This window comes from Carcharhinus amblyrhynchos, chromosome 7 (genome assembly GCF_965287045.1).
Source record: "Carcharhinus amblyrhynchos chromosome 7, sCarAmb.v2.hapA, whole genome shotgun sequence".
Lineage (NCBI taxonomy): Eukaryota > Metazoa > Chordata > Chondrichthyes > Carcharhiniformes > Carcharhinidae > Carcharhinus > Carcharhinus amblyrhynchos.
This window is the reverse complement of record NC_137330.1, coordinates 123,752,987-123,777,688: the sequence shown is the minus strand read 5'-3', so window position 1 is coordinate 123,777,688 and position 24,702 is coordinate 123,752,987. Positions and strand designations below refer to the sequence as shown.

The following is a 24,702-nucleotide window of genomic DNA, read 5'->3' as shown; positions in this document are numbered from 1 at the left end:
AAGAAGGCAAATAGTATTTTGGCCTTCATAGCACGAGGATTTTAGTACAGGAGCAGGGATGTCTTTCTGCAATTTATACAGGGCCCTGGTGAGACCTCACCCGGAATATTGTGCGCAGCAACGGTCTCCTTAGCTGAGGAAGGATACCTTGCTATAAAGGGAGTGCAGTAAAGGTTTACCAGAATGATTCCTGGGATGGCAGGACTGACTGGAGGGGAGATTGAGTTGGTTAGGATTATATTCACTGGAGTTCAGAAGAATGAGGAGGATCTCATAGAAATCCATATAATTCTAAAAGGAATACAGAAGGTACGTGCAGGAAGGGTGTTTTCAAAGGTGGGGAGTCCAGAATCAGTGGTTACAGCCGAAGATAAAACAGTTAAGGGGAAGTCGTGTCTGACAAATTTACTGGAGTTCTATGAGGATGTGTCTAGGGTGGTGGATAGAGGAGAGCCGGTGGATGTGGTCTTTCTGGATTTTCAGAAGGCGTTTGACAAGGTACCTCACAGGAGGTTATTGCAGAAGGTCAGGGGACATGGAGTTGGGGGTAGGGTGTTAGCGTGGATAGAGGATTGGTTGTCAAGTAGGAGGCAGAGAGTGGGGGTCAATGGGTGCTATTCAGATTGGCGGATGGTGACTAGTGGAGTGCCTCAGGGGTCGGTGCTGGGGCCTCAGCTATTTACCATTTATATAGATGACCTGGAGGAGGGAACCGAGTGTATGGTGTTGAAATTTGCTGATGACACCAAGATTGGAGGAAAGGCAAATTGTGCGGAGGGTGTGGAGAGTCTACAGAAGGATCTAGATAGGCTGGGCGAATGGGCCAGGAAATGGCAAATGGAATTTAATGTTGGCAAGTGCGAGGTGGTCCACTTTGGTAGGAATAATGGTAGGAAGGATTATTACTTACGTGGCGAAAAACTGCAGCAGGCGACGGTGCAGAGGGACCTCGGGGTCCTTGTGCATGAGTCGCAAAAACCCAGCTTGCAGGTGCAGCAGGTGGTCTGGAAGGCGAATGGGATGCTGGCCTTCATAGCGAGGGGGATTGAATATAAAAGTAGGGAGGTCTTGCTGCGGCTGTGTAGGGCATTGGTGAGGCCGCAGCTAGAGTGCTGTGTGCAGTTTTGGGCGCCGTACTTACGCAAGGATATTTTGGCCTTGGAGGGAGTGCAGAGGAGGTTTACTAGGCTGATGCCGGAGTTGAGGGGGTTGAGCTATGAGGAGAGGCTGAATAAACTCGGCTTGTACTCGTTAGAGTTTAGAAGAATGAGGGGAGATCTCATTGAGACGTATAAGATGGTGAATGGGATGGATAGGGTAGAGGTGGAGAGACTCTTCCCGCTCAGAAAGGATAGTAGGACTAGAGGGCACAGTCTCAAGATAAAGGGGGGACGGTTTAGAATGGAGTTGAGGAGGAACTTCTTCACTCAAAGGGTGGTGAATCTCTGGAATTCTCTGCCCATTGAAGTGGTGGAGGCTACCTCGCTAAATATTTTTAAGAAGCGGGTTGATGGGTTTTTGATAAGAGAGGGGATTAAGGGTTATGGGGAGAGGGCGGGAATGTGGAACTGAGCCACGACAGATCAGCCATGATCTTATTGAATGGCGGGGCAGGCTCGAAGGGCTGGATGGCCTACTCCTGCTCCTATTTCTTATGTTCTTATTTAGGATTGAGATAAGGATACATTTCTTTACCCGGAGAGTGATAAACCTGTAGAATTTGCTACTATAGAAAGTAGTGTTGTGCCTGCCACACAGTCTGTTTTAACCCTTATATGGTGGACAAATAACTGCGAGTAGACGTCTGGTTAGTTCAATCAATATTTAATTAAGACACACAATCAATAATCACCCACCCAACCAACAATAAGTTATCTTTACAGAAAATACAGAGTTCAAACCTAATACAAAACCTTGACTTAACTTTGTGTGACTGGCAAGTACCCAAGCCGATATTGGTCTTTATCTTGCCCTGGTCTTGGTTGTCCTCTGCGTAGTCTTTGGTCTGGTCTGGCACTCTGGCTCTGGTCTTCCTTCCTTCTCAGGTGTGGTGGCTCTCCTCGCGCTGGTCGTCGCTGGCAGTGGTCACTGGTGTTGTAGCTTGTCTGTGGGGTCAGAGAGAGAGAGAGTGAGCTTCTGTTGTGCAGAAGCTTTTATCCCTCCCTGGTTTCGTGTCCTTTTTGGGTGGTCTCCTGATTCTTGTCAATCAATCGATCAGGGCTTGATCACGCTGATCGATAAGAGTCCATTCAGGTGCTGCCACTCCAACCTCTGGATGTGTACCCAATACAGTAAGAAGTCTCACAACACCAGGTTGGAGTCCAACCAGTTTATTTGATAGTAATCTCACAAGCTTTTGGAAACAGTGTTCCTCACAAGCTTTTGGAAACGGAAGGTTCCACACACCTGACGAAGGAACACCTTTCCGAAAGCTTGTGAGATTACTGTCAAAAAAACTGGTTGGACTCTAACCTGGTGTTGTGAGATTTCTTACTGTGTTTACCCCAGTCCAATGCCGGCATCTCTACATCATGTGTACCCAATAGCCATGCCTATAGGTGTTGGAGGCATGTAGGTTACATACCTTCCCCCCAAATAAGGGGTTCAGGTAAACAAGTCTGCTTGACTAGAGAGTGAACATAGTAAGAAGTCTCACAACACCAGGTTAAAGTCCAACAGGTTTATTTGGTAGCAAAAGCTAGCTTTTGCAGCACTGCCCATTTGTCAGGTGAGTGGGAGTTCTATTCAAAACAGGGCATATAAAGACACAAACTCAATTTACAAAATAATGATTGGAATCAAGTCTGGAAAGTACAGACAGCGTGAGTGGAGAGAGGGGTAAGCACAGGTTAAAGAGATGTGTATTGTCTCCAGACAGGACAGTTAGTGAGATTTTGCAAGTCCAGGCAAGTCATGGGGGTTACAGGTAGTGTGACATGAACCCAAGATCCCAGTTGAGGCCATCCTCACGTGTGCGGAACTTGGCTATCAATTTCTGCTCAGCAAATCTGCACTCTCGTGTATTGTGAAGGCTGCCTTGGAGAATGCTTACCTGAAAATCAGTGACCGTTGAAGTGTTCCCCAACAGGAAGGGAACACTCTTGCCTGGTGATTGTCGAGCGCTGTTCATTCGTCCGTTGTCATAGCGTCTGCATGGCCTCCTCAGTGTACCATGCCTCAGGACATCCTTTCCTGTAGCGTATCAGGTAGACAACTTTGGCTGAGTTGAAAGAGTAACGTACCGTGTACCTGGTGGATGGTGTTCTCATGTGAGATGATGGCATCCGTGTTGATGATCCGGCACGTCTGGCAGAGGTTGCTGTGGACTATGACCATGTGTGGTGTCGTGGTCACTTCTTCTGAAGGCTGGGTAGTTCACTGTGGACAATGGTCTGTTCGAGGTTGTGCGGTTGTTTGAAGGTAACAAGTGGGGGTGTGGGGATGGCTTTGGTGAGATGTTCATTTTCATCAATGACATGTTGAAATCTGGAGAAGATGTCGTAGCTTCTCCGCTCTGGGAAAGTACTGGACGATGAAAGGTACTCTGTCCGCTGAATCCCATGTTTGTCTTCTGAGGAGGTCGGTGTGGTTTTTCGCTGTGGTGCATTGGAACTGTCGATCAATGAGTTGAGGCCATATCCTGTTCTTATGAGGGCAACTTTAGCATCTGGAGGTGTCTGTTACGATCCACTTCATCTGAGCAGATCCTGTGTGTACAGAGGGCTTGTCCGTCGGCAATGGCTTCTTTAACATGTTTAGGGTGGATGCTGGAGAAGTGGAGCATCGTGAGATTATCCGTGGTCTTGCGGTACAGTGAAGTGCTGAGGTGACCATCCTTAATGGAGATGCATGTGTCCAAAAATGCACCTGATTCCGGAGAGTAGTCCATGGTGAGTCTGATGGTGGGATGGAACTTGTTGATGTCATCATATAGTTGTTTCAGTGATTGTTCACCTTGAGTCCAAAGGAAGAAAATGTAATTGACGTATCTAGTGTATAGCATCGGTTGAAGGTCCTGTGCAGCGAAGAGATCTTGTTCGAACCTCTGCATGAAGATGTTGGCATATTGAGGTGCTAATTTAGTCCCCGTGGCTGTTCCAGAACATGTGAGTGTTCTCTTCCTGTTGGGGAACACTTCAGCGGTCACAGGACTTCGGCCTCTGATATTTGGGTAAGTGTTCACCAAGGCAGCCTTCACGACACACTGAATCTCTGGAAATAATGTTAACAAGGAGTAAGCTTGCTGATTAAGAGAAGTTATTTCCAGTGCCTGGGAGGTATTGAAACAGATATGCTCAAAACTCAGTAGCAATGATGGAGGATTTTAATTTCAATAATGTGAATTGGGATGCATAATGTGTAAAGCCTTGATGTGAGCTCGAAGTATTTGAGCTGGTGCAGGATTTGTTTCCAGGGTAGCATGGCATAGTGTAAAACAAAATATAACTAGTCAAAAATTAGTAAATGAATTGGTGTAAAAACATCATTTCTTTTAAATTGAAAATTGTGTTGGAGAAATAATTTATTTTAATGTTTGGTTTAGGAAAACTGACTAAAGATACTAATGTGAAAGCAATAAATTTGGAAGAAATACTGAAGGATATATGGACAAAACATCAGCAAATATTTTTTCTTGGAAGATGTTTATATGTGAATTATATAGAGGGTGATATGTGAATGTAAAACCAGCAGTGCAGCTGAAAAAAATCAGGAAGAAAAAGAAAAAGCGTTTAGGTTGTTGAGTTAATCTTCTGATGAGTAAATAGAGAACAAAGAAAAGCCCATATCAATCATGAAGCCCTAACTAAACTAAATAAAATCTTTTACCCTTACTTGGACCGTATCCCTCTATTCCCCCTCTATTCATGTACCCATCCAGGTGCTTCTCAAATGTTGCGGATGTGCCTGCATCCACCATCTCCTCTGGCAGCGCATTCTGGGCACCTATCACTCTCTGTGTGAAAAACTTCTCTCGCAGATCTTCCTTAAACATTCCCCCTCTCACCTTGAACCTGCACCCCCTTGTAATTGACAGCTCCACCCTGGGAAAGAGCTTCTGACTAACACACACACACACACACACGCACACACACACCACCAGTTTAAGGGCATTCAAATGGTCAGTGGATAGGCATATGGATAACATTGGAATAGTTTAGGTTAGAGGGTCATTAGATTGGTTCCACTGGTCGGTACAACATTGAGGGCCGAAGGGCCTGTACTGTGTTGTTATGTTCTAGGTTCTATGTTCTACCACCACCACCACGACGCCTGGGAGGTTTGCTAGTGTCGCATGGGAGGCTTTAAACTAATTTGGCAGGGAGGTGGGAACCATAGCAAAGGTGAATTAACTGAAGGGGAAATAGAGAGTAGGGCCAGGAAGACTCAGAGGAAGAGCAGGCAGGGCGTGATTGCTAATCAAGGAGGATTTGGTGGACTGAAGTGCATTTGTTTCAATGCGAGAAGTGTAACTGGCAAGACAGATGAACTTGAGCTTGGATTAGCACTTGGAACTATGATATTGTTGTCATTATAGAGACTTGGTTAAAGGAAGAACAGGATTGTCAGCTTAATGTTCCAAGATTCAGATGTTTCAGATGGGATAGAGGGGGATGTAAAGGGTGGGGGAGTTCCACTGCTGCTAAAGAGAATATCACAGCTGTACTGCGGGAGGAGGCTCATATAACAAGGCAATATGGGTAGAGCTCAGGAATAGAAGGGTATAGTCACAATGTTGGGGGTTTACTTTAGGCCTCCCAACAGCCAGCAGGAGATAGAGAAACAGATACATAGGCAGATTTTGGCAAGGTGTAAAAGTAACAGGGTTGTTGTGGTGGGTGATTTTAACTTCCTTACATTGACTGGGACTCACTTAGTGCTTAGGGTGCGGATGGGGCAGAGTTTGTAAGGAGCGTCCAGGAGGGCTTCCTGAAACAGTATGTAGATAGTCCAACTAGGGAAAGGGCCATATTGGACCTGGTATTGGGGAATGAGCCCAGCCAGGTGGTCAGTGTTTCAGTAGGGGAGCAGTTTGGGAACAGTGACCACAATTCAGTAAGCTTTAAGATACTGATGGATAAAGATAAATGTAATCCTCAGGTGAAGGTGCTAAATTGGGGGAAGGTTAATCACAACAATATTAGGCAGGAGCTGAAGAATGTAGATTGGGGGCAGATGACTGAAGGCAAATCAACATCTGGCATGTGGGAGGCTTTCAAATGTAAGTTGATTGGAATTCAGGACTGGCATATTCCTGTAAGGATGAAGGATAAGTGTGGCAAGTTTTGAGAACCTTAGATAACGAGAGATATTGTGAACCTAGTCAGAAAGGAAAAGGAAGCATTTGTTAAGGCTTTGAGGCTGGGAACATACGAAACAAGTATGGAATATAAGAAAAGTAAAAAGAAACTTAAGCAAAGAGCCAGGACGACTAAAAGGAGTCACGAAAAGTTATTGGTTAGCAGGATTAAGAAAAATCACAAAGCTTTTTATACATATGTGTAGAGCAAGAGGGTAGCCAGGGAGAGGGTTGCCCCACTCAAGGACAGTGGAGGGAATTTATGCATGGAGCCAGAGGAAATGGATGATGAATTAAATGAGTACTTTGTGTCAGTATTCACCAAAGAGAAGGACTTAGTGGATGATGAGTCTGGGGAAGGGTGTGTCGATAGTTTGGATCATGTTGAAATCAAAAAGGAGGAGATATTGGGGGCCTTGAGAAACATTAAGGTAGACAAGTCCCCAGGGCCTGATGGGATATACCCCAGAATACTGAGAGAGGCAGGGGAGGAAGTTGGTGGGTCCTTGAGAGAAATCTTTGTATTCTCACTGGTTACGGGGGAGGTGGTGTTGTCAGACTTTTTACAGGGGAGGTCCCAGAGGATTGGAGAATAGCCAATGTTGTTCCATTGTTTAAGAGGGGAAGCAAGAATAATCCAGGTAATAACAGGCCGGTGAGCCTTATTATCAGTGGTAGGGAAATCATTGGAGAGGATTCTTCGAGACAGGGTTTACTCGCACTTGGAAATAAGTGGACATATTAGCGAGAGGCAACTTGCTTTTGTGAAGAGGAGGTCATGTCTCACTAACTTGATCAAGTTTTTTTAGGAAGTGACGAAGATGGTTGATGAGGGTAGGGCAGTGGATGTTGTCCATATGGATTTCAGTAAGGCCTTTGATAAAGTCTCTCATGGCAGAGTGGTGCAGAAGGTGAAGACGCATGGGATCAGAGGTGAGCTGGGAAGGTGGATACAGAACTGGCTTGGTCATAGAAGACAGAGGGTAGCAGTGGAAGTATAACCCTCGCTCCACTTGCATTATCTGTACCTGTAAAGACTTGATCAACTGAAAAGACTCGTATTTCATTATCTTGAAATTGTGTCTCTGTATGTGCCGTGTTTGTGAAACCTACCTCTCTATTCATCTGACAAAGGGGCAGCGCTCCAAAAACTCGTGATTCCAAATAAACCTGTTGGACTTTAAACTGGTATTGTGAGACTTCTTACTGTTCCTTTTTCTAGGCTCACTGGCACGCTGGACAGGGAGTAAGCCTGAGATTACAACCCTAGAGGTCCTGCTTTTTAACTTTCTGCCGAACTCCCTAAACTGCTGCTGCAGGACCTTGTCACTCTTCCTACCTATGTTGTTAGTACCAGTATGTATCACGACGTCTGGCTGTTCACCCTCTCCCTTCAGAATGTTTTCTGTCCATTCAGAAATATCCTGTACCCTGGGACTAGGAAAGCAACATTTAATTTGATTTGATTTGATTTATTATTGTCACATGTATTGACATACACTGAAAAATATTGTTTCTTTGCACACTATGCAGACAAAACATACTATTCATAGAGAAGGAAATGAGAGAGTGCAGAATATAATGTCAACAGTCATAGCTAGGGTGGAGAGAAAGATCAACTTAATGCAAGGTAAGTCCATTCAAAATCTGACAGCAGCAAGGAAGAAGCTTATCTTGAGTCAGTTGGTATGTGACCTCAGACTTTTGTATCTTTTTCCCGATGGAAGATGGTGGAAGAGAGAATGGCCGGGATGTGTGGGGTCCTTAATTATGCTGGCTGCTTTGCTGAGGCAGCGGGAAATGCAGACACAGAGTCAATGGATGGGAGGCTGGTTTGTGTGATGGATTGGGCTATATTCACGACCTTTTGTAGTTCCTTGTGGTCTTGGGCAGAGCAGGAGCCATACCAAGCTGTGACACAACCCAGAAAGAATGCTTTCAATGGTGTATCTGTAAAAATTGGTGAGAGTTGTAACCGACATACCAAATTTTCTTAGTCTTCTGAGAAAGTAGAGGCGTTGATGGGCTTTCTTAACTATAGTGTCAGCATGGGGGGGACCAGGACAGGTTGTTAGGTGATCTGGACACCTAAAAACTTGAAGCTCTTGACCCTTTCTATTTCGTCCCTGTTTATATGATGAGACAGGAATGACATAGAGAATTTGGTGAACTGGTGTGGCAACAATAATCTCTCCTCCAATGTCAACAAAATAAAGGAGATTGTCATCGACTTTGCTGGAGTACTGTGTGCAGTTTTGGGCGCAGCACCTGCGCAAGGATATTTTGGCCCTGGAGGGAGTGCAGAGGAGGTTTACTAGGCTGATACCGGAGTTGAGGGGATTGAGCTATGAGGAGAGGCTGAATAAACTAGGCTTGTACTCGTTAGAGTTTAGAAGAATGAGGGGAGATCTCATTGAGACGTATAAGATGATGAATGGGATGGATAGGATAGAGGTGGAGAGACTCTTCCCGCTCAAAAAAGACAGTAGGACTAGGGGGCACAGCCTCAAGATAAAGGGGAGGCGGTTTAGAACGGAGTTGAGGAGGAACTTCTTCACTCAAAGGGTGGTGAATCTCTGGAATTCTCTGCCGGTTGAAGTGGTGGAGGCTGCCTCGCTAAATATTTTTAAGAAGCGGGTTGATGGGTTCTTGATAAGAGAGGGGATTAAGGGTTATGGGGAGAGGGCGGGAAAGTGGAACTGAGCCACGACAGATCAGCCATGATCTTATTGAATGGCGGGGCAGGCTCGAAGGGCTAGATGGCCTACTCCTGCTCCTATTTCTTATGTTCTTATATAAACAAGGGCATGTTCTCCTTTATGCTTCCTGAAGTCGATGACAATCTCCTTTATTTTGTTGACATTGGAGGAGAGATTATTGTTGCCACACCAGTTCACCAAATTCTCTATGTCATTCCTGTCTCATCATTGTTTGAGATCTGACCCAGTATGGTGGTGTCATCAGCAAACTTGAAAATCGAATTGGAGGGCAATTTGGCCACACAGTCATAGGTGTATAAGGAATACAGTAGGGGGCTGAGGACACAGCCTTGTGGGGCACCGGTATTGAGGATGATTGTGGAGGAGGTGTTGTTGCCTATCTTTACTGATTGTGGTCTGTGAGTTAGGATCCAGTCACAGAGGGAGGTGCCGAGGCCCAGGCCATGGAGTTTGGAGATGAGTTTTGTGTGAGTAATAGTGTTGAAAGCTGAGTTGTAGTCACTAAATAGGACTCTAATGTAAGTGTTCCAGGGTTGAGTGCAGGGCCAGGGAAATGGCGTCTGCTGTGGACCTGTTGCAACGGTAGGCGAACTTTTATGAGTCCAGGTAGTCTGGGAGGCTGGAATTGAGTTGTGGCATTACTAACCTTTTGAAGCAAATCATAGTGATGGATATCAGACCACCAGCTGATAGTCGTTAAAGCATGCTGCTTGGTTTTCCTTAGGTACCGGGATGATGGTCATCTTCTTGAAGCAGATAGGGACCTCAGATTGTTGTAAAGAGATCATCCTTGAGTCTGTTCTGCTGGCTGTAGAATCTCCCTTAACTATTGCGCTAGTGCCCTTTGTCCCTCCCTGCTTAACAAGAGACCCAGCCATAATGCCACTGATCTGGCTGCTGTTGCTGTTATCCCTTGATAGGCCATCCCTGCCAACAGATCCAAAATGGTACACTTGTTAGAGAGGGGTACGACCACAGGGGATTCCTGCACTGACTGTCTGCTCCGTTCAGCGGTCACCACATCTCTAAAACTCCTGTCTAAGATGCTTTCCACCACCTTCATTCTCCTAATTGCATCCAACTGCTGCTCCAGCTTATCCATGGATTTTGGGGAGTTGCAAGTGGGTGCAGTCGTCCAAGTTGTTAGAAGCATCCTGAATCTCCTGCATCTCACAAGTGCAGCACTTAACCTGACCAACATTTCTATCACTTATTTAAGAAAATTTATTAAGCTCTTACCTTCACTTACACTGCAGATATTCGAGGTAGGTCTTTATATCACTTATCTTACCAGGATGCTCTCTGGATCTCCCCCTGCAGATTAATAGTTACAAAGCAAATCTTATGGAATTATGGTCACTGAGCACTAAATGTTTCCTTACTGAAACATCGATCACCTGGCTGGCTCATTCCCCAAACCAAGTCTAGTATGGCCCCCTCCCTGGTTGGATTGTCAATATACTGTCTCAAAAAATCCTCCTGGATACATCTAACAAATCGCTTTCTGTCTGAGTCCCTGGCTGTAAGGGAGTCCCAGTCAATATGGGCAAAGTTAGTCACCCACCACAACTACTCTGTTTTTTTCAAACTTTTCCAGTATCTGACTATGCAACAGCTCCTGTCTCCTGCTGGCTGTCGGAGGTTTATAGTACACTCCCAACATTGTGATTTCACCCTTCCTATTCCTGAGCTCTACCCATAATTCCTCACAAGGTCTCTCCAATGTATCCTTCCTCAACACAGCAATGGTGTGCTCCCTCATCAGCACAGACAGGAAAGTAGAACTGGTAACAAGATGAAACACATGTAGATACTGCATTTGCATTTCTTGGCAAGAAAGTGGCACAAGTGTTGAAATCTAAGAGAATGTGTTTGAAATATCAATGATCTACATTCAGACATCTCGTGCTGTAATGCCATCATCCAAGTGGTCTCAGGTGGCGAGGGAGACAAACAAAATGTTGACTGCATTGATGAATATAATGTGTTAATCCAAAGTAGTCTTGAAATTGTACAAGGTGTTACTGACGCTTCATCTGGAATTTATATGCAGGCTTAGGTCAAAGCAATGTCACTGTCATTGGTTCAACAAACCACTCTGGAATTTTTGCAAGGATTGGAAGGTCTCCAGTTTAGAAAAATAGCACTGGAGATCTGATTCTGGAAGTCTTGCCCCTGAACCCACTATCCACTATTTGCATCAGAAGGGAACTGGGCCAGGTTGTAGGTTACACACACATGGTTCATTGGGCAGCTCTGGATGTTAAAGTACAGCTGCTATGAGTTAGATTCAATTTTCGTTAGGGGATGCACAAAACAAACTTGTGGGCTTTCTCATTCGAGGAAAAACTCTAAAGTGCTTGAGTTATCGGAACAAGTAGGGTACTGGTAATTACTCAGGAAGCCCGACTGGAAAGAAATGGTATTTATTGTTAAACACAAAATAAAGCCACTAGTTAAGTAACAACATTCTTTTGGGTGAAAACAATTAAACTAAATTAAACAAACTAAGGGATAAAGCAAGGAGGGCAGCCCTTTGAGGTGGGGAGGGGGAACTGTCCAAAATAAAGAAACAAAGCGTAAAGGAAACTTAAAACATTAAACCAAAACATCATGAAAGGGACCAATAATACACCTCAGTTGCTGAGGTGCCCATCGAGCATGGAAGGCCTCAATGGTGCCCATGGACATTGTATGCTCACTCTCCGGGGACATCCGGTGGTGAAAAAGCTGCGGCAGAAGGCAGACAACCAGGTCAGATGCCCTCCCCTCGATCGCTCACTTCCTGGACGTGTTTATGGCAAGTTTGGCCAGGCCGAGAAGCAGGTTCACGAGGAGATCTTCCTGCTATCCCACCCACCTTTGCACTGGGTGCCCATAGATCAGGAGTGTGGGGCTGAAGTGCAAACAGAAGCTAATAAAAGATTTTTCAAATAACTGAAAAAGGGAGTTCAGCCTAAAACAACAGCAAAGCCACCTTTTTAAAGGCCGAGCAGGCAGTTCACCTCGCCCCAGAAAAGGGGTTCATAGTGGGTGGGACCTTCCTGGCGGTGGGCCCTTTGGAGACCACCAACGAGAGGCTGATTTTGTCCTTCATCCCCTTGGAGCTCCTCCCCGCCACCTCCATCAACTGGGGGAGGTAAGGTTGTAGTGGTCCTGCTTTGTCTAAAGGAAGCCTCCTTCTGGCATATGTACTCCCTCCGGCACCAGGTTTGTGTGTGCCTTGTCCAGGAGGAGCGCAGGAAGGAGGCTTCAAGGAGAGGATCAACTACTGTTTCTTTTGATCCATAGATGTCATGTGGTGCCAGATCTGTAAGGGGCTAGGGCATGTCTACAAGAACTGTCAATCTCCAAGGCTGGCAAAAATACCACAGTAACCACAGCTGGAACTGCCACACCACTTCCCTCCCACTCTCACTCCAACTACTTCCTGCCAACGGAGGCTGCTCCAGCGGTAGCCACAACCTTGGCTGCTGGCAAGGAGGAAGAGAGTGTCCGCAAATCCCAACCACCGGCTCAGGGAAACATTGTTATCATCCCATTCAGACCTGCTGATGCCTCAGCGCCGTGTGTTGGGCCCAGCATTGTCTCTGCGTGGGTCCATGGTTCTGATAATGTGGATTATTGCGAACCAGTAGCTTCTTAAAGAGGGTGGTCAACAAGCCCGGGGACAGTGTGTTGGTGGGGGCGGAGGGGTAGAACAGGGGAGTACGGGTGTCCCCTGCCCAATTGTCTCTAAAGAAAATAAGCTACACTTACTGGAGACTCCAAAGCTCGTTTCCACTCTCTATCTCCACCCCCAGCCCCCAACCTCCACAAAGAGGGAGTGGTGACCTTGGCCCCACCCCAGAGAGGAGGAAAGAAGAGAACTAGGAAGATAAAACAACTGCTGCAGCCCCCTGAGCAAAATACCCTGGGGTCGGGTGCGAGTGGGACCTGCCCTGAGGTCTCTCTGCCTGGTGCAATTTTAGAATGCTGGGTGAGTGGCTATTTCTGCTGTTTGCCCATGGACTACTTTCTGTTGTTTGCATGGCCTGCTTGGGGGGCATCTACCGAGTGGACAGAAGTTTCTTCCTTGTGGAACGTCGAAAGACCACTGCAGGGATCTCAGTGGTGATCTCTGACTGCGACTCCTTCACCCCTATTTCCATTTCTGAAGCTGGGTCCTCATAGATTCTCTTGGACTTTCTGTGGGTGGAGTTTTCTATCCACAAACGGATGTATAAGATGCCAATGGTGGTATTTCTGGTATAGCAGTTGATCTGTGGAGGGTTCCCAGCGGCAGAGGCGATCAACATTTTGAAGGCCCTGTCAGGCTTATGTCTGTTGTGGTCCTTTTTTTGGTTTTCTTATTTTCTTTTGATTTTCCTGCCTAGGTTTGGGAAAGTGAGGTTGAGCCTGGTCTGAAGGCATTGGCCCATCAATAGCTTCACTAGGGCTATTCCCATTGTCATGTGCAGTGTTGTCCTGTAATTGAAAAGGCAGTGTACCAACTTTGTTTCCAAAGAGCCTATCATTTGTTTTTTAACATTGTGTTTGAATACCCAGATTGCTCGCTCAGCCAGGCCTTTTGAAAATAGGTCATGTGAGTGCGATTCAATTCATTTCAGCTCATTTAGGTTTGAAGCTCCCTTCTGATAAATGGGCTCCCATTGTCTGTTATGAGGAAGTCAGGTACACTATGTGTGTAGAATTATTACTGGAGACTTTTTCATGGAGTTCTAAGAGGGAGTAGAGGCCATTCGGTACACGTTAATCCATTTTGAATGGGCATCAATCAGAATTAAACCTATAAATGACTCTGTGAAGTCTGCGTGTAGGTGCACCCAAGGCCTCCTTGGCCATTCCTCGGGGTGCAACGAGCCTGGTGTGGGACGTACTGGTTTTCCTGGCAGGTTTTGCCTGCTTGACCAGATTTTCAATGCCTTTATCTATACCCGGCCACCAGATGTAGTTACTTGCATGCATTTTCATTTTAGAAATCCCTGGGTGATCGTTTGGCAATTCATGGCTTATTGGCTGCTGGTCTGGCTGCGGGGCAACCATCTGGGTCCCCCACGAAATGACACCATCCTCAATTTCCACCATTTAGGATGATATGACATAGCTTTGACAATATGGCGTCCTTTTGGGTCTGAGCCTGAATTTGCTTGGCATATACTGGCAGAGTTTCCATGAAGTTCAACGTCATGATGACTTCACCCATCTTTGGACTTGAGGGAAGGTAGCAGTAGTAGCTGGCTCAAGGCATCCATGTTGGTGATCTATCTCCCAGAATGATGTTCAAGGGTGCCCAACAGCAGGACCCAGCATTAGATCCGAGCTGATGCTATGGGAGAAATCACCTTGCTTTTAACGAAAAGATCCAACAGAGTTTTGTGGTCCATCATTATGATAAGTGCCACAGCAAGTATCATGGTCAAATCTTCCTTTCTGCATCTGCCAGGGTTTGTGAAGAAAACGCAATTGGATGTTGTGTCCCATCATCCCACAGGGGAGGCATCGTATGTTCTGATGAGTAGTTTCAGTGGATTATAATGGGCCAATATATTTGTCGACCACAATTGCTGTTTGCCATTTGTAAAGGCTTTCTCCTGTGAAATTTGCCACAACCATTTCAGATTTTTTTTTAGAAGGACATAGAGGGATGCCAGCAGGGTTGGCAGGTTTAGAACACAGAACAGTACAGCACAGTAGAGGCCCTTTGGCCCACAATGTTGTGCCAAGCTTTGTCTGAAACCAGGATCAAGCTATCCCACTCCCTATCATTCTGGTGTGCTCCATATGCCGATCCAATAACCGCTTGAAAGTTCCTGAAGTGTCACTATCACAGCAGGCAGTGCATTCCACACCCCAAACACTCTGAGTAAAGAATTTATCTCGGACATCCCTCCTGTATCTTCCACCGTGAATCTTATAGTTATGCACCCAGTAACAGCAACAGCCACCCGAGGAAATAGTCTCTGCATGTCCACTTTATCTATCCCCCTCATCATCTTATAGAGTCATAGAACCGTACAGTGCGGAAAGAGGCCCTTCGGCCCATCGAGTCTTCACCAACCACAATCCCACCCAGGCCCTACCCCCATATCCCTATATATTTTACCTGCTAATCCCTCTAACCTAAGCATTTTAGTACACTAAGGGGCAATTTTAGCATGACCAGTCAACCTAACCTGCACATCTTTGGACTGTGGGAGGAAACCGGAGCACCCGGAGGAAACCCACGCAGACATGAGGAGAATGTGCAGACTCCACACAGACAGTGACCCGAGCTGGGAATCGAACCCAGGTCCCTGGAGCTGTGAAGCAGCAATGCCAACCACTGTGTTACCGTGCCGCCCATAAACCTCTATTAAGTCACCTCTCATCCTCCTCTGCTCCAAAGAGAAAAGCCCCAGCTCCCTCAACCTTATAAGACCTACCCTCCAAACCAGGCAGCATCCTGGTAAATCTCGTCTGCACTCCCTCCAATGTTTCCACGTTCTTCTTATAGTGAGGTGACCAAAACTGCACACAATATTCCAAATGTGGTCTCACCAAGGTCCTGTGCAGTTGCAGCTTAGCGCCCCGGCTCTTAAACTCAAACCCCCTGTTAGTAAATGCAAACACACTATAGTCTTCTTCATGGCTCTATCCACTTGAGTGGCAACCTTCAGAGATTTGTGGATATGACCTCCAAGATCTCTCTGTTCCTCCACACTCCTCAGAACCCTGCCATTGACCCTGTAATCCGCATTCAAATTTGTCCTACCAAAATGAATCACCTCACATTTATCAGGGTTAAAGTCCACCTGCCATTTTTCAGTCTAGCTGTGCATCCTATCAATGTCTCTTTGCAGCCTGCAAGAGCACGCCACCTCATCCACTACTCCACCAATCTTGGTGTCATCAGCAAATTTCCTGATCCACCCTTCAGCCTCCTCCTCCAAGTCATTGATAAAAATCACAAATAGCAGAGGACCCAACACTGATCCCTATGGTACACCACTGGTAACTGGTCTCCAGACGGAAAATTTTCCCTCCACCACTATCCTGTGTCTTCTATGAGATAGCCAGTTACTTAGCCAGTCGGCCAAATTTCCTTCTATCCCACACCTCCTTACTTTCTTTATGAGCCTACTATGGGGAACCTTATCAAACGCCTTACTAAAATCCATGTATACGACATCAACTGCCCTACCTTCATCGACACACTCAGTAACCTCCTCAAAGAATTCAGTCAAATTTGTGAGGGAAGACTTACCCTTCATGAATCCATGCTGACTATCCTGGATTAAGCTGCATCTTTCCAAATGATCATAAATCATTTGGAAGGTCCCTCAGGACCTTTTCCATTAACTTACTGACCATCAAAGTAAGACTAACTGGCCTATAATTACCAGGGTCATTCTTATTTCCTTTCTTGAAGAGCGGAACAACATTCGCCACTCTCCAGTCCTCTGGCACAACCCCCATGGACAGTGAGGACCCAAAGATCAAAGCCAAAGGCTCTGCAATCTCATCCCATGCCTCCCAAAGAATCCTAGGATATATCCCATCTGGCCCAGGGGACTTAACGCCCTTCAGGTTTTTCAAAATTGCTAATACATCTTCCCTCAGAACATCTACCACCTCCAGCCTATCAGTCTGTATCACAGACTCATCCTCAAAAACATCTTCTTGGTGAACGCTGAAGAAAAGTATTCATTCATCGCCACGTCTATCTTTTCTGACTCCATGCACAAATTTCCACTACTATACTTGACTGGCCCTAACCTCACCCTGGTCATTCTTTTATTTCTCATATAAGAATAAAAAGTTTTCCTTGATCCAACCCACCAAGGACTTCTCATGCCCCCTCCTAGCTCTCCTAAGTGCTTTTTTTTAGCTCATTCCTTGCTACATTGTAACTCTCAAGCGACCCAACTGAACCTTGTTTTCTCATCCTTACATATGCTTCCTCTTTCCTCTTGACAAGACATTCAACCTCTTTTGTGAACTCACTCGGCCATTTCCTCCCTGCCTGACAGGGCCAAACCTATCAAGGACACGCAGTATTTGTTCCTTGAACAAACTCCACTTTTCAATTGTGCCTTTCCCTGACAGTTTCTATTCCCATCTTATGCTCCCTAATTCTTGCCTAATTGCATCATAATTACCCCTCCCCCAATTATAAATCTTGCCCTGGCATATGGCCCTATCCCTCTCCATTGCAATAATGAAAGACACTGAATTATGATCACTATCTCCAAAGTGCTCTCCCACAAACAAATCTAACACTTGGCCCGGTTCATTACCCACTACCAAGTCCAATGTGGCCCCACCTCTTGTCGGCCTATCCACATATTGTGTCAGGAAACCCTCCTGCACACACTGTACAAAAAGTGCCCCATCCAGACTATTCAACCTATAAAAGTTCTGATCAATATTTGGAAAGTTAAAGTCACCCATGACAACTACCTTGTGACCTCCACACCTATCCATAATCTGCTCTGCAATTTCTTCCTCCACATCTCTATAGCTATTTAGGGGCCTATAGAAAACTCCTAACAACATGACCGCTCCTTTCCTATTTTTAACTTCAGCCCATATTACCTCAATAGGCAGATCCCCCTCGAACTGCCTTTCAGCTATTCCTCCACCTCTTTTACCACCTTCCCTACTCTTCCTGACACATCTAAACATAAGAACATAAGAAATAGGAGCAGGAGTAGGCCATCTAGCCCTTCGAGCCTGCCCCGCCATTCAATAAGATCATGGCTGATCTGTCGTGGCTCAGTTCCACTTTCCCGCCCTCTCCCCATAACCCTTAATCCCCTCTCTTATCAAGAACCCATCAACCCGCTTCTTAAAAATATTTAGCGAGGCAGCCTCCACCACTTCAACCGGCAGAGAATTCCAGAGATTCACCACCCTTTGAGTGAAGAAGTTCCTCCTCAACTCCGTTCTAAACCGCCTCCCCTTTATCTTGAGGCTGTGCCCCCTAGTCCTACTGTCTTTTTTGAGCGGGAAGAGTCTCTCCACCTCTATCCTATCCATCCCATTCATCATCTTATACGTCTCAATGAGATCTCCCCTCATTCTTCTAAACTCTAACGAGTACAAGCCTAGTTTATTCAGCCTCTCCTCATAGCTCAATCCCCTCAACTCTGGTATCAGCCTAGTAAACCTCCTCTGCACTCCCTCCAGGGCCAAAATATCCTTGCGCAGGTGCGGCGCCCAAAACTGCACACAGTACTCCAGCTGCGGCCTCACCAATGCCCTATACAGCTGCAGCAAGACCTCCCTACTTTTATATTCAATCCCCCTCGCTATGAAGGCCAGCATTCCCATTCGCCTTCCTGACCACCTGCTGCACCTGCAAGCTGGGTTTTTGCAACTCATGCACAAGGACCCCGAGGTCCCTCTGCACCGTTGCCTGCTGCAGTTTTTCGCCACGTAAGTAATAGTCCTTCCTACCATTCTTCCTTCCAAAGTGGACCACCTCGCACTTGCCAACATTAAATTCCATTTGCCATTTCCTGGCCCATTCACCCAGCCTATCTAGATCGTTCTGCAGACTCTCCACACCCTCCGCACAATTTGCCTTTCCCCCAATCTTGGTGTCATCAGCAAATTTCGACACCCTGCACTCGGTTCCCTCCTCCAGATCATCTATATAAATGGTAAACAGCTGAGGCCCCAGCACCGACCCCTGGGGCACCCCACTAGTCACCAATCGCCAATCCGAATAGCACCCATTGACCCCCACTCTCTGCCTCCTATTTGACAACCAATCCTCTATCCACGCTAACACCCTACCCCCAACTCCATGTCCCCTGACCTTCTGCAATAACCTCTTGTGAGGTACCTTGTCAAACGCCTTCTGAAAATCCAGAAAGACCACATCCACCGGCTCTCCTCTATCCACTGCCCTAGACACATCCTCATAGAACTCCAGTAAATTTGTCAGACACGACTTCCCTTTAATGAAACCGTGCTGCGTCTGCCCTATCAAGCAATTCCCTTCAAGATGCCTCGCAATTTCCTCCTTAATGACGGATTCTAACATTTTACCTACCACAGATGTCAAACTAACCGGCCTATAATTCCCCGCCTTTTGCCTGGCACCCTTCTTAAACAACGGCGTAACATTAGCCGTTTTCCAATCATCCGGCACTTCCCCGGAATCCAGCGACGTCTGGAAAATAACCACCAAGGCATCCACTATAACCTCCGCCATTTCTTTCAGAACCCTCGGATGCATTCCATCCGGTCCTGGGGACTTGTCCACAATCAGCCAGTCTATGCCCTGGAACTTTCAACATTCATTTCTGTCTCTGTTCCAACCATGTCTCTGTAATTGCCACATCATTGTGGAGTAGTTCTTTTTATTTGTGGGACACTGATGTCACTGACTGACCAGCATTTATTACCCACCCCCAGTTGCCCTTGAGTTGAGTGGCTTGCTAGGCCATTTCAGAGAGCAGTTAAGAGTCAACTATATGGTTGTGGCTTTGGAGTCACCTGTAGGCCAGTCACCAGGAAGGCAGATTTCCTTCCCAGGGACATTAGTGAACCAGATGAGGTTTTCCAGCAATTGGGAATGGTAGATTCTTAATTCCAAATTTTTTTTAATGTTGAATTCGGAATCCACCATCTGTGGGATTTGAACCCAGGTCCCCAGAACATTAGCTGAGTTTCTGGATCGATAGTGTCGTGATAATAACACAAGGCCATCACCTTCTCATAGTAGTTGATGAGACTTATGAAAGACTTCAATTCTATTGGATTACTTGGGGTTGGAGCCTCTTTTATGGTTTTCACCTTCTCCTCAACAGAGTGCAGTCCTGGGACACACTTTTTAAATAGAACATAGAACATAGAACACTACAGCACAAACAGGCCCTTCGGCCCACGAGTTGCGCCGATCACATCAACACCTACCAACCTACAGACCTATCTATAACCCTCAATCTCATTAAACCCCATATATCTTTTTAAGCCTGACGCCAGCCTCAGAGAAATGCTCCAAACTCCTCCAAATGTTCCTTTACAGTAGCTCCTGAGATTAAAACATCATCCAGATAGATTGCAATTCTGGGCACCTCTACAAAAATGGCACAAGCTGAAGACACCTCAAAAAGCAAGCAAATGTACTCATGTGATCCTTTGTGAATGTTTATAGTTACCTATTTCCTGGATGATACCTCAAGCTCCAGCTAGTGGTAGATGTGGCTCATATCCAATTTGGAAGATATATGACTCCCCAGCCAGTTTTGCGTACATAGGATATCTGTTTAAGTGCAAAGCTTTGTTGACTGTCAACTTATAGTCTCCACAGAGACGGACCAAGTTGTCGAGTTTTAAAACTGGGACTCCTGGCGCGGCCCATTCGGCAAATTGCACTGAGCGTATAATGCCAAGTTCCTCTGGAAATTAGAATTCGGCCTCTACTTTGGCTCGCAGGGCTTAAGGGACCAGTTGTGCCTTGTAGTATTTAGGTTGGGCTTCTGGATCTGAGTAGATCTCAGGCCTGGTACCTTTAATCTTCCCAAGACCTTCTTGGAACACTTCAGGGTATCTCCAACGACTTTGTATAAGTTGCCAGTACTCATTTTAAAGATCTGTTGCCAATCCAGGTGGATTTTCTATAGCTTTCCAAGAGGCTTGGCCTTGGGCCTTGCATGGACTCTCTATGGAGAGTCGGACTGTCTGTTGCCCATGTTTAAATGGAGTTACAGTGGTCCCAATAATGAATAAGACCCTCCTGGTGTACATGGCCAATGGAGTTTTGGTGCCTTGCCAGCTTAAGAGCAACATGCTCAATCGGATTTGCCTAAAAGTGTACTCACCAATTTTTGTCTACCTCCATATAAGAACATAAGAAATAGGAGCAGGAGTAGGCCATCTAGCCCTTCGAGCCTGCCCCGCCATTCAATAAGATCATGGCTGATCTGTCGTGGCTCAGTTCCACATTCCCGCCCTCTCCCCATAACCCTTAATCCCCTCTCTTATCAAGAACCCATCAACCAGCTTCTTAAAAATATTTAGCAAGGCAGCCTCCACCACTTCAACGGGCAGAGAATTCCAGAGATTCACCACCCTTTGAGTGAAGAAGTTCCTCCTCAACTCCGTTCTAAACCGCCTCCCCTTTATCTTGAGGCTGTGCCCCCAGTCCTACTGTCTTTTTTGAGCGGGAAGAGTCTCTCCACCTCTATCCTATCCATCCCATTCATCATCTTATACGTCGCAATGAGATCTCCCCTCATTCTTCTAAACTCTAATGAGTACAAGCCTAGTTTATTCAGCCTCTCCTCATTGCTCAACCCCCTCAACTCCGGCATCAGCCTAGTAAACCTCCTCTGCACTCCCTTCAAGGCCAAAATATCCTTGCGTAAGTACGGCGCCCAAAACTGCACACAGCACTCTAGCTGCGGCCTCACCAATGCCCTATACAGCCGCAGCAAGACCTCCCTACTTTTATATTCAATCCCCCTCGCTATGAAGGCCAGCATCCCATTCGCCTTCCTGACCACCTGCTGCACCTGCAAGCTGGGTTTTTGCGACTCATGCACTAAGGGGGAGGGAGCAGTTTACATGGAATTGAATCTAGATTGGAGCCACTTTGGGTGCAGTGATGCAATTCAGTTGCATCAGTTCCTCATCCTTGGGCCAATTTATTTGCAAAGCCCTATCTTGAGGTTGCTTTGCCATCCGGTCATTGCGATACATATTTTCTGTTTTGGTATCCTTGTCTAGGACTGACCTGATGATTGCAAGTATAGCATGGATGTACATACTGATCACTATATTTGAAAAACCTCCCAGAATCGCGTGGCCTTCTCATTCAATTACCCTTCCTTGGTAGCAAATAGGAAACGCGAGCATTGTCTGTGGTATGGGAGTTGTCCAAGGTTGAGGACAGTTCTGTCAATGGATCCCTAAAGCTCTTGGGCTCCTTTCTCCATGTTTTCATGAGAAAGGGGCCAGTTCTATAGCTTTCTTAAGATCCCAATTTGGCTCAGTCAGTGGCTTCCTATAGGCTGCTATATCATTTATCCCACGTACTAAGTAGTCCCTTAACATTTCCTGAAGAACTGGCCCGTACGCAGTGTTTCCCAATTTCCTCAGTCTCGTCAAGAATTCTATAACTGGTTTTCCGGAAAATCTGTATGCCATGTTAAACCTGCAACGCTGCAATATAACAGCCGTTTGGGGTTGTAGTGGTTCACCATCAAATCTATCAATTCATTAAAGGATTTTGAATCTGGGGGTGTTGGGTAGGTTAAACACTTCGGTGGTGGTGTGGGGATTGGGGTTGCGGGAAAGAAAGGAGGAAACCCACATTCTTGCTGCATTCGTGCAAAAAGTGCTTTGATATCTCAGGAGTTGCAAATAGAACTGAATACTGCAATTATGTGGAATTCACCACTTGTGACCTTACGATGGAGAGAAGGTAATTGAAACAGCTAATGCTGTTTGGACCTAGGCCACTGCCTTAAGGAACTCCCTCAGAGCATGTGGCACAGTAGTTAGCACTGCTGCATCACAGCGCCAGGTTCGATTCCCAGCTTGGGTTCCCTCCAGATGCCCTGGTTTCCTCCCACAGTCTGAGGATGTGCTGGCTAATTGCATTGGCCATGCTAAATTCTCCCTAAGTTTACTTGAACAGATGCTGAAGTGTGGCAAACAGGGGATTTTCACAGTAACTTAATTGCAACGTTAACGTAAGCCTACTTGTGATACTAATAAATACACAAAACTAAACTAAACTAACAAAGATGTCCTGGGGCTGAGGTGATTGGCCTTCAATGACTTCAGCCATCTTTCTTTGTACAATTTCTTTTCTCTTTATTCTTTAATGGAATGCAGTCATCACTGGTGAGGTGGGCATTTGCTGCCCATCCCTAGTTGCCCTTAAATTGCGTGACTGGTTAGGCCATCTCAGAGGATACCCAAGAGAAGAGGCAACCACATGGCTGTGGGTCTGGAGTCAAATGTAGGCTAGACCAGGTAAGGATGACAGATTTCCTTCCCTAAAGGACATTAGTGCACCAGATGGATTTTTACAACAATTTGTGATGCTTTCATGGTCACCATTACTGAGACTAGCTTTATATTCCTGATTTTTTTTTGAATTTCAATTCCACCACCTCCCATTGTTGGATTTGAACCACCCCATGGCACTTTAGATTAATAGTTCTTTTTTATTTGTTTCATTATTATCAGATGTATTGGTATACAGTGAAAAGTATAGTTTCTTGCATGCTATACAACAAAGCATACAGTTCATAGAGAAGGAAAGTAGAGGGTACAGAATGGAGTGTTACAGTCATAACTAGGGTGTAGAGAAAGATCAACTTAGCATGAGGTAGGTCCATTCAAAAGTCTGACGACAGCAGGGAAGAAGCTGTTCTTGAGTCGGTTGGTACGTGACTTTTGTATCTTTTGCCCAAAGGAAGAATGTGGAACAGAGTATGTCTGGGGTGCATGGGGTCCTTGATTATGATGGCTGCTTTTCTGAGGCAGTGGGAAGTGTAGATGGAATCAGTAGATGGAAGGCTGGTTTGAGTAATGGATTGAGCTTTGTTTACAACCTTTTGTAGTTTCTTGTGGTCTTGGTCAGAGCAGGAGCCATACAAGCTGTGATACATACAGAAGGGATGCTTTCTATGATGCATCTGTAAAAGTTGGTGAGAATCGTAGCAGACATGCCAAATGTTTCTTATTCTTAAACGGGATGCGGTCATCATTGGTGAGGTGGGCACTTGCTGCCCATCCCTAATTGCCCTTAAATTGAATGGCTGATTAGGCCATCTCATAAGAACATAAGAAATAGGAGCAGGAGTAGACCATCTAGCCCTTTGAGCCTGCCCCGCCATTCAATAAGATCATGGCTGATCTGTCGTGGCTCAGTTCCACACTCCCGCCCTCTCCCCATAACCCTTAATCCCCTCGCTTATCAAAAACCCATCAACCCGCGTCTTAAAAATATTTAGCGAGGCAGCCTCCACCACTTCAACGGGCAGAGAATTCCAGAGATTCACCACCCTTTGAGTGAAGAAGTTCCTCCTCAACTCCGTTCTAAACTGTCCCCCCTTTATCTTGAGGGTGTGCCCCCTAGCCCTACTGTCCTTTCTGAGTGGGAAGAGTCTCTCCACCTCTATCCTATCCATCCCATTCATCATCTTATATGTCTCAATGAGATCTCCCCTCATTCTTCTAAACTCTAATGAGTACAAGCCTAGTTTATTCAGCCTCTCCTCATTGCCCAACCCCCTCAACTCCTGCATCAGCCTAGTAAACCTCCTCTGCACTCCCTCCAAGGCCAAAATATCCTTGCGTAAGTGCGGCGACCAAAACTGCACACAGTACTCCAGCTGCAGCCTCACCAATGCCCTATACAGCCGCAGCAAGACCTCCCTACTTTTATATTCAATCCCCCTCGCTATGAAGGCCAGCATCCCATTCGCCTTCCTGACCACCTGCTGCACCTGCAAGCTGGGTTTTTGTGACTCATGCACAAGGACCCCGAGGTCCCTCTGCACCGTCGCCTGCTGCAGTTTTTTGCCATGTAAGTAATAGTCCTTCCTACCATTATTCCTACCAAAGTGGACCACCTCGCACTTGCCAACATTAAATTCCATTTGCCAGTTCCTGGCCCATTCGCCCAGCCTATCTAGATCGTTCTGCAGACTCTCCACACCCTCCGCGCAATTT

At 46.1% G+C, this 24,702-nt stretch overlaps 1 protein-coding gene across 3 annotated transcripts in view; it reads left to right on the top strand.

Moving 5' to 3' along the window:
- Positions 1-24,702, top strand: part of enah (ENAH actin regulator) — a 561,715-nt gene that overhangs the window by 137,611 nt on the left and 399,402 nt on the right. The gene's annotated exons all lie outside the window — the stretch shown is intronic.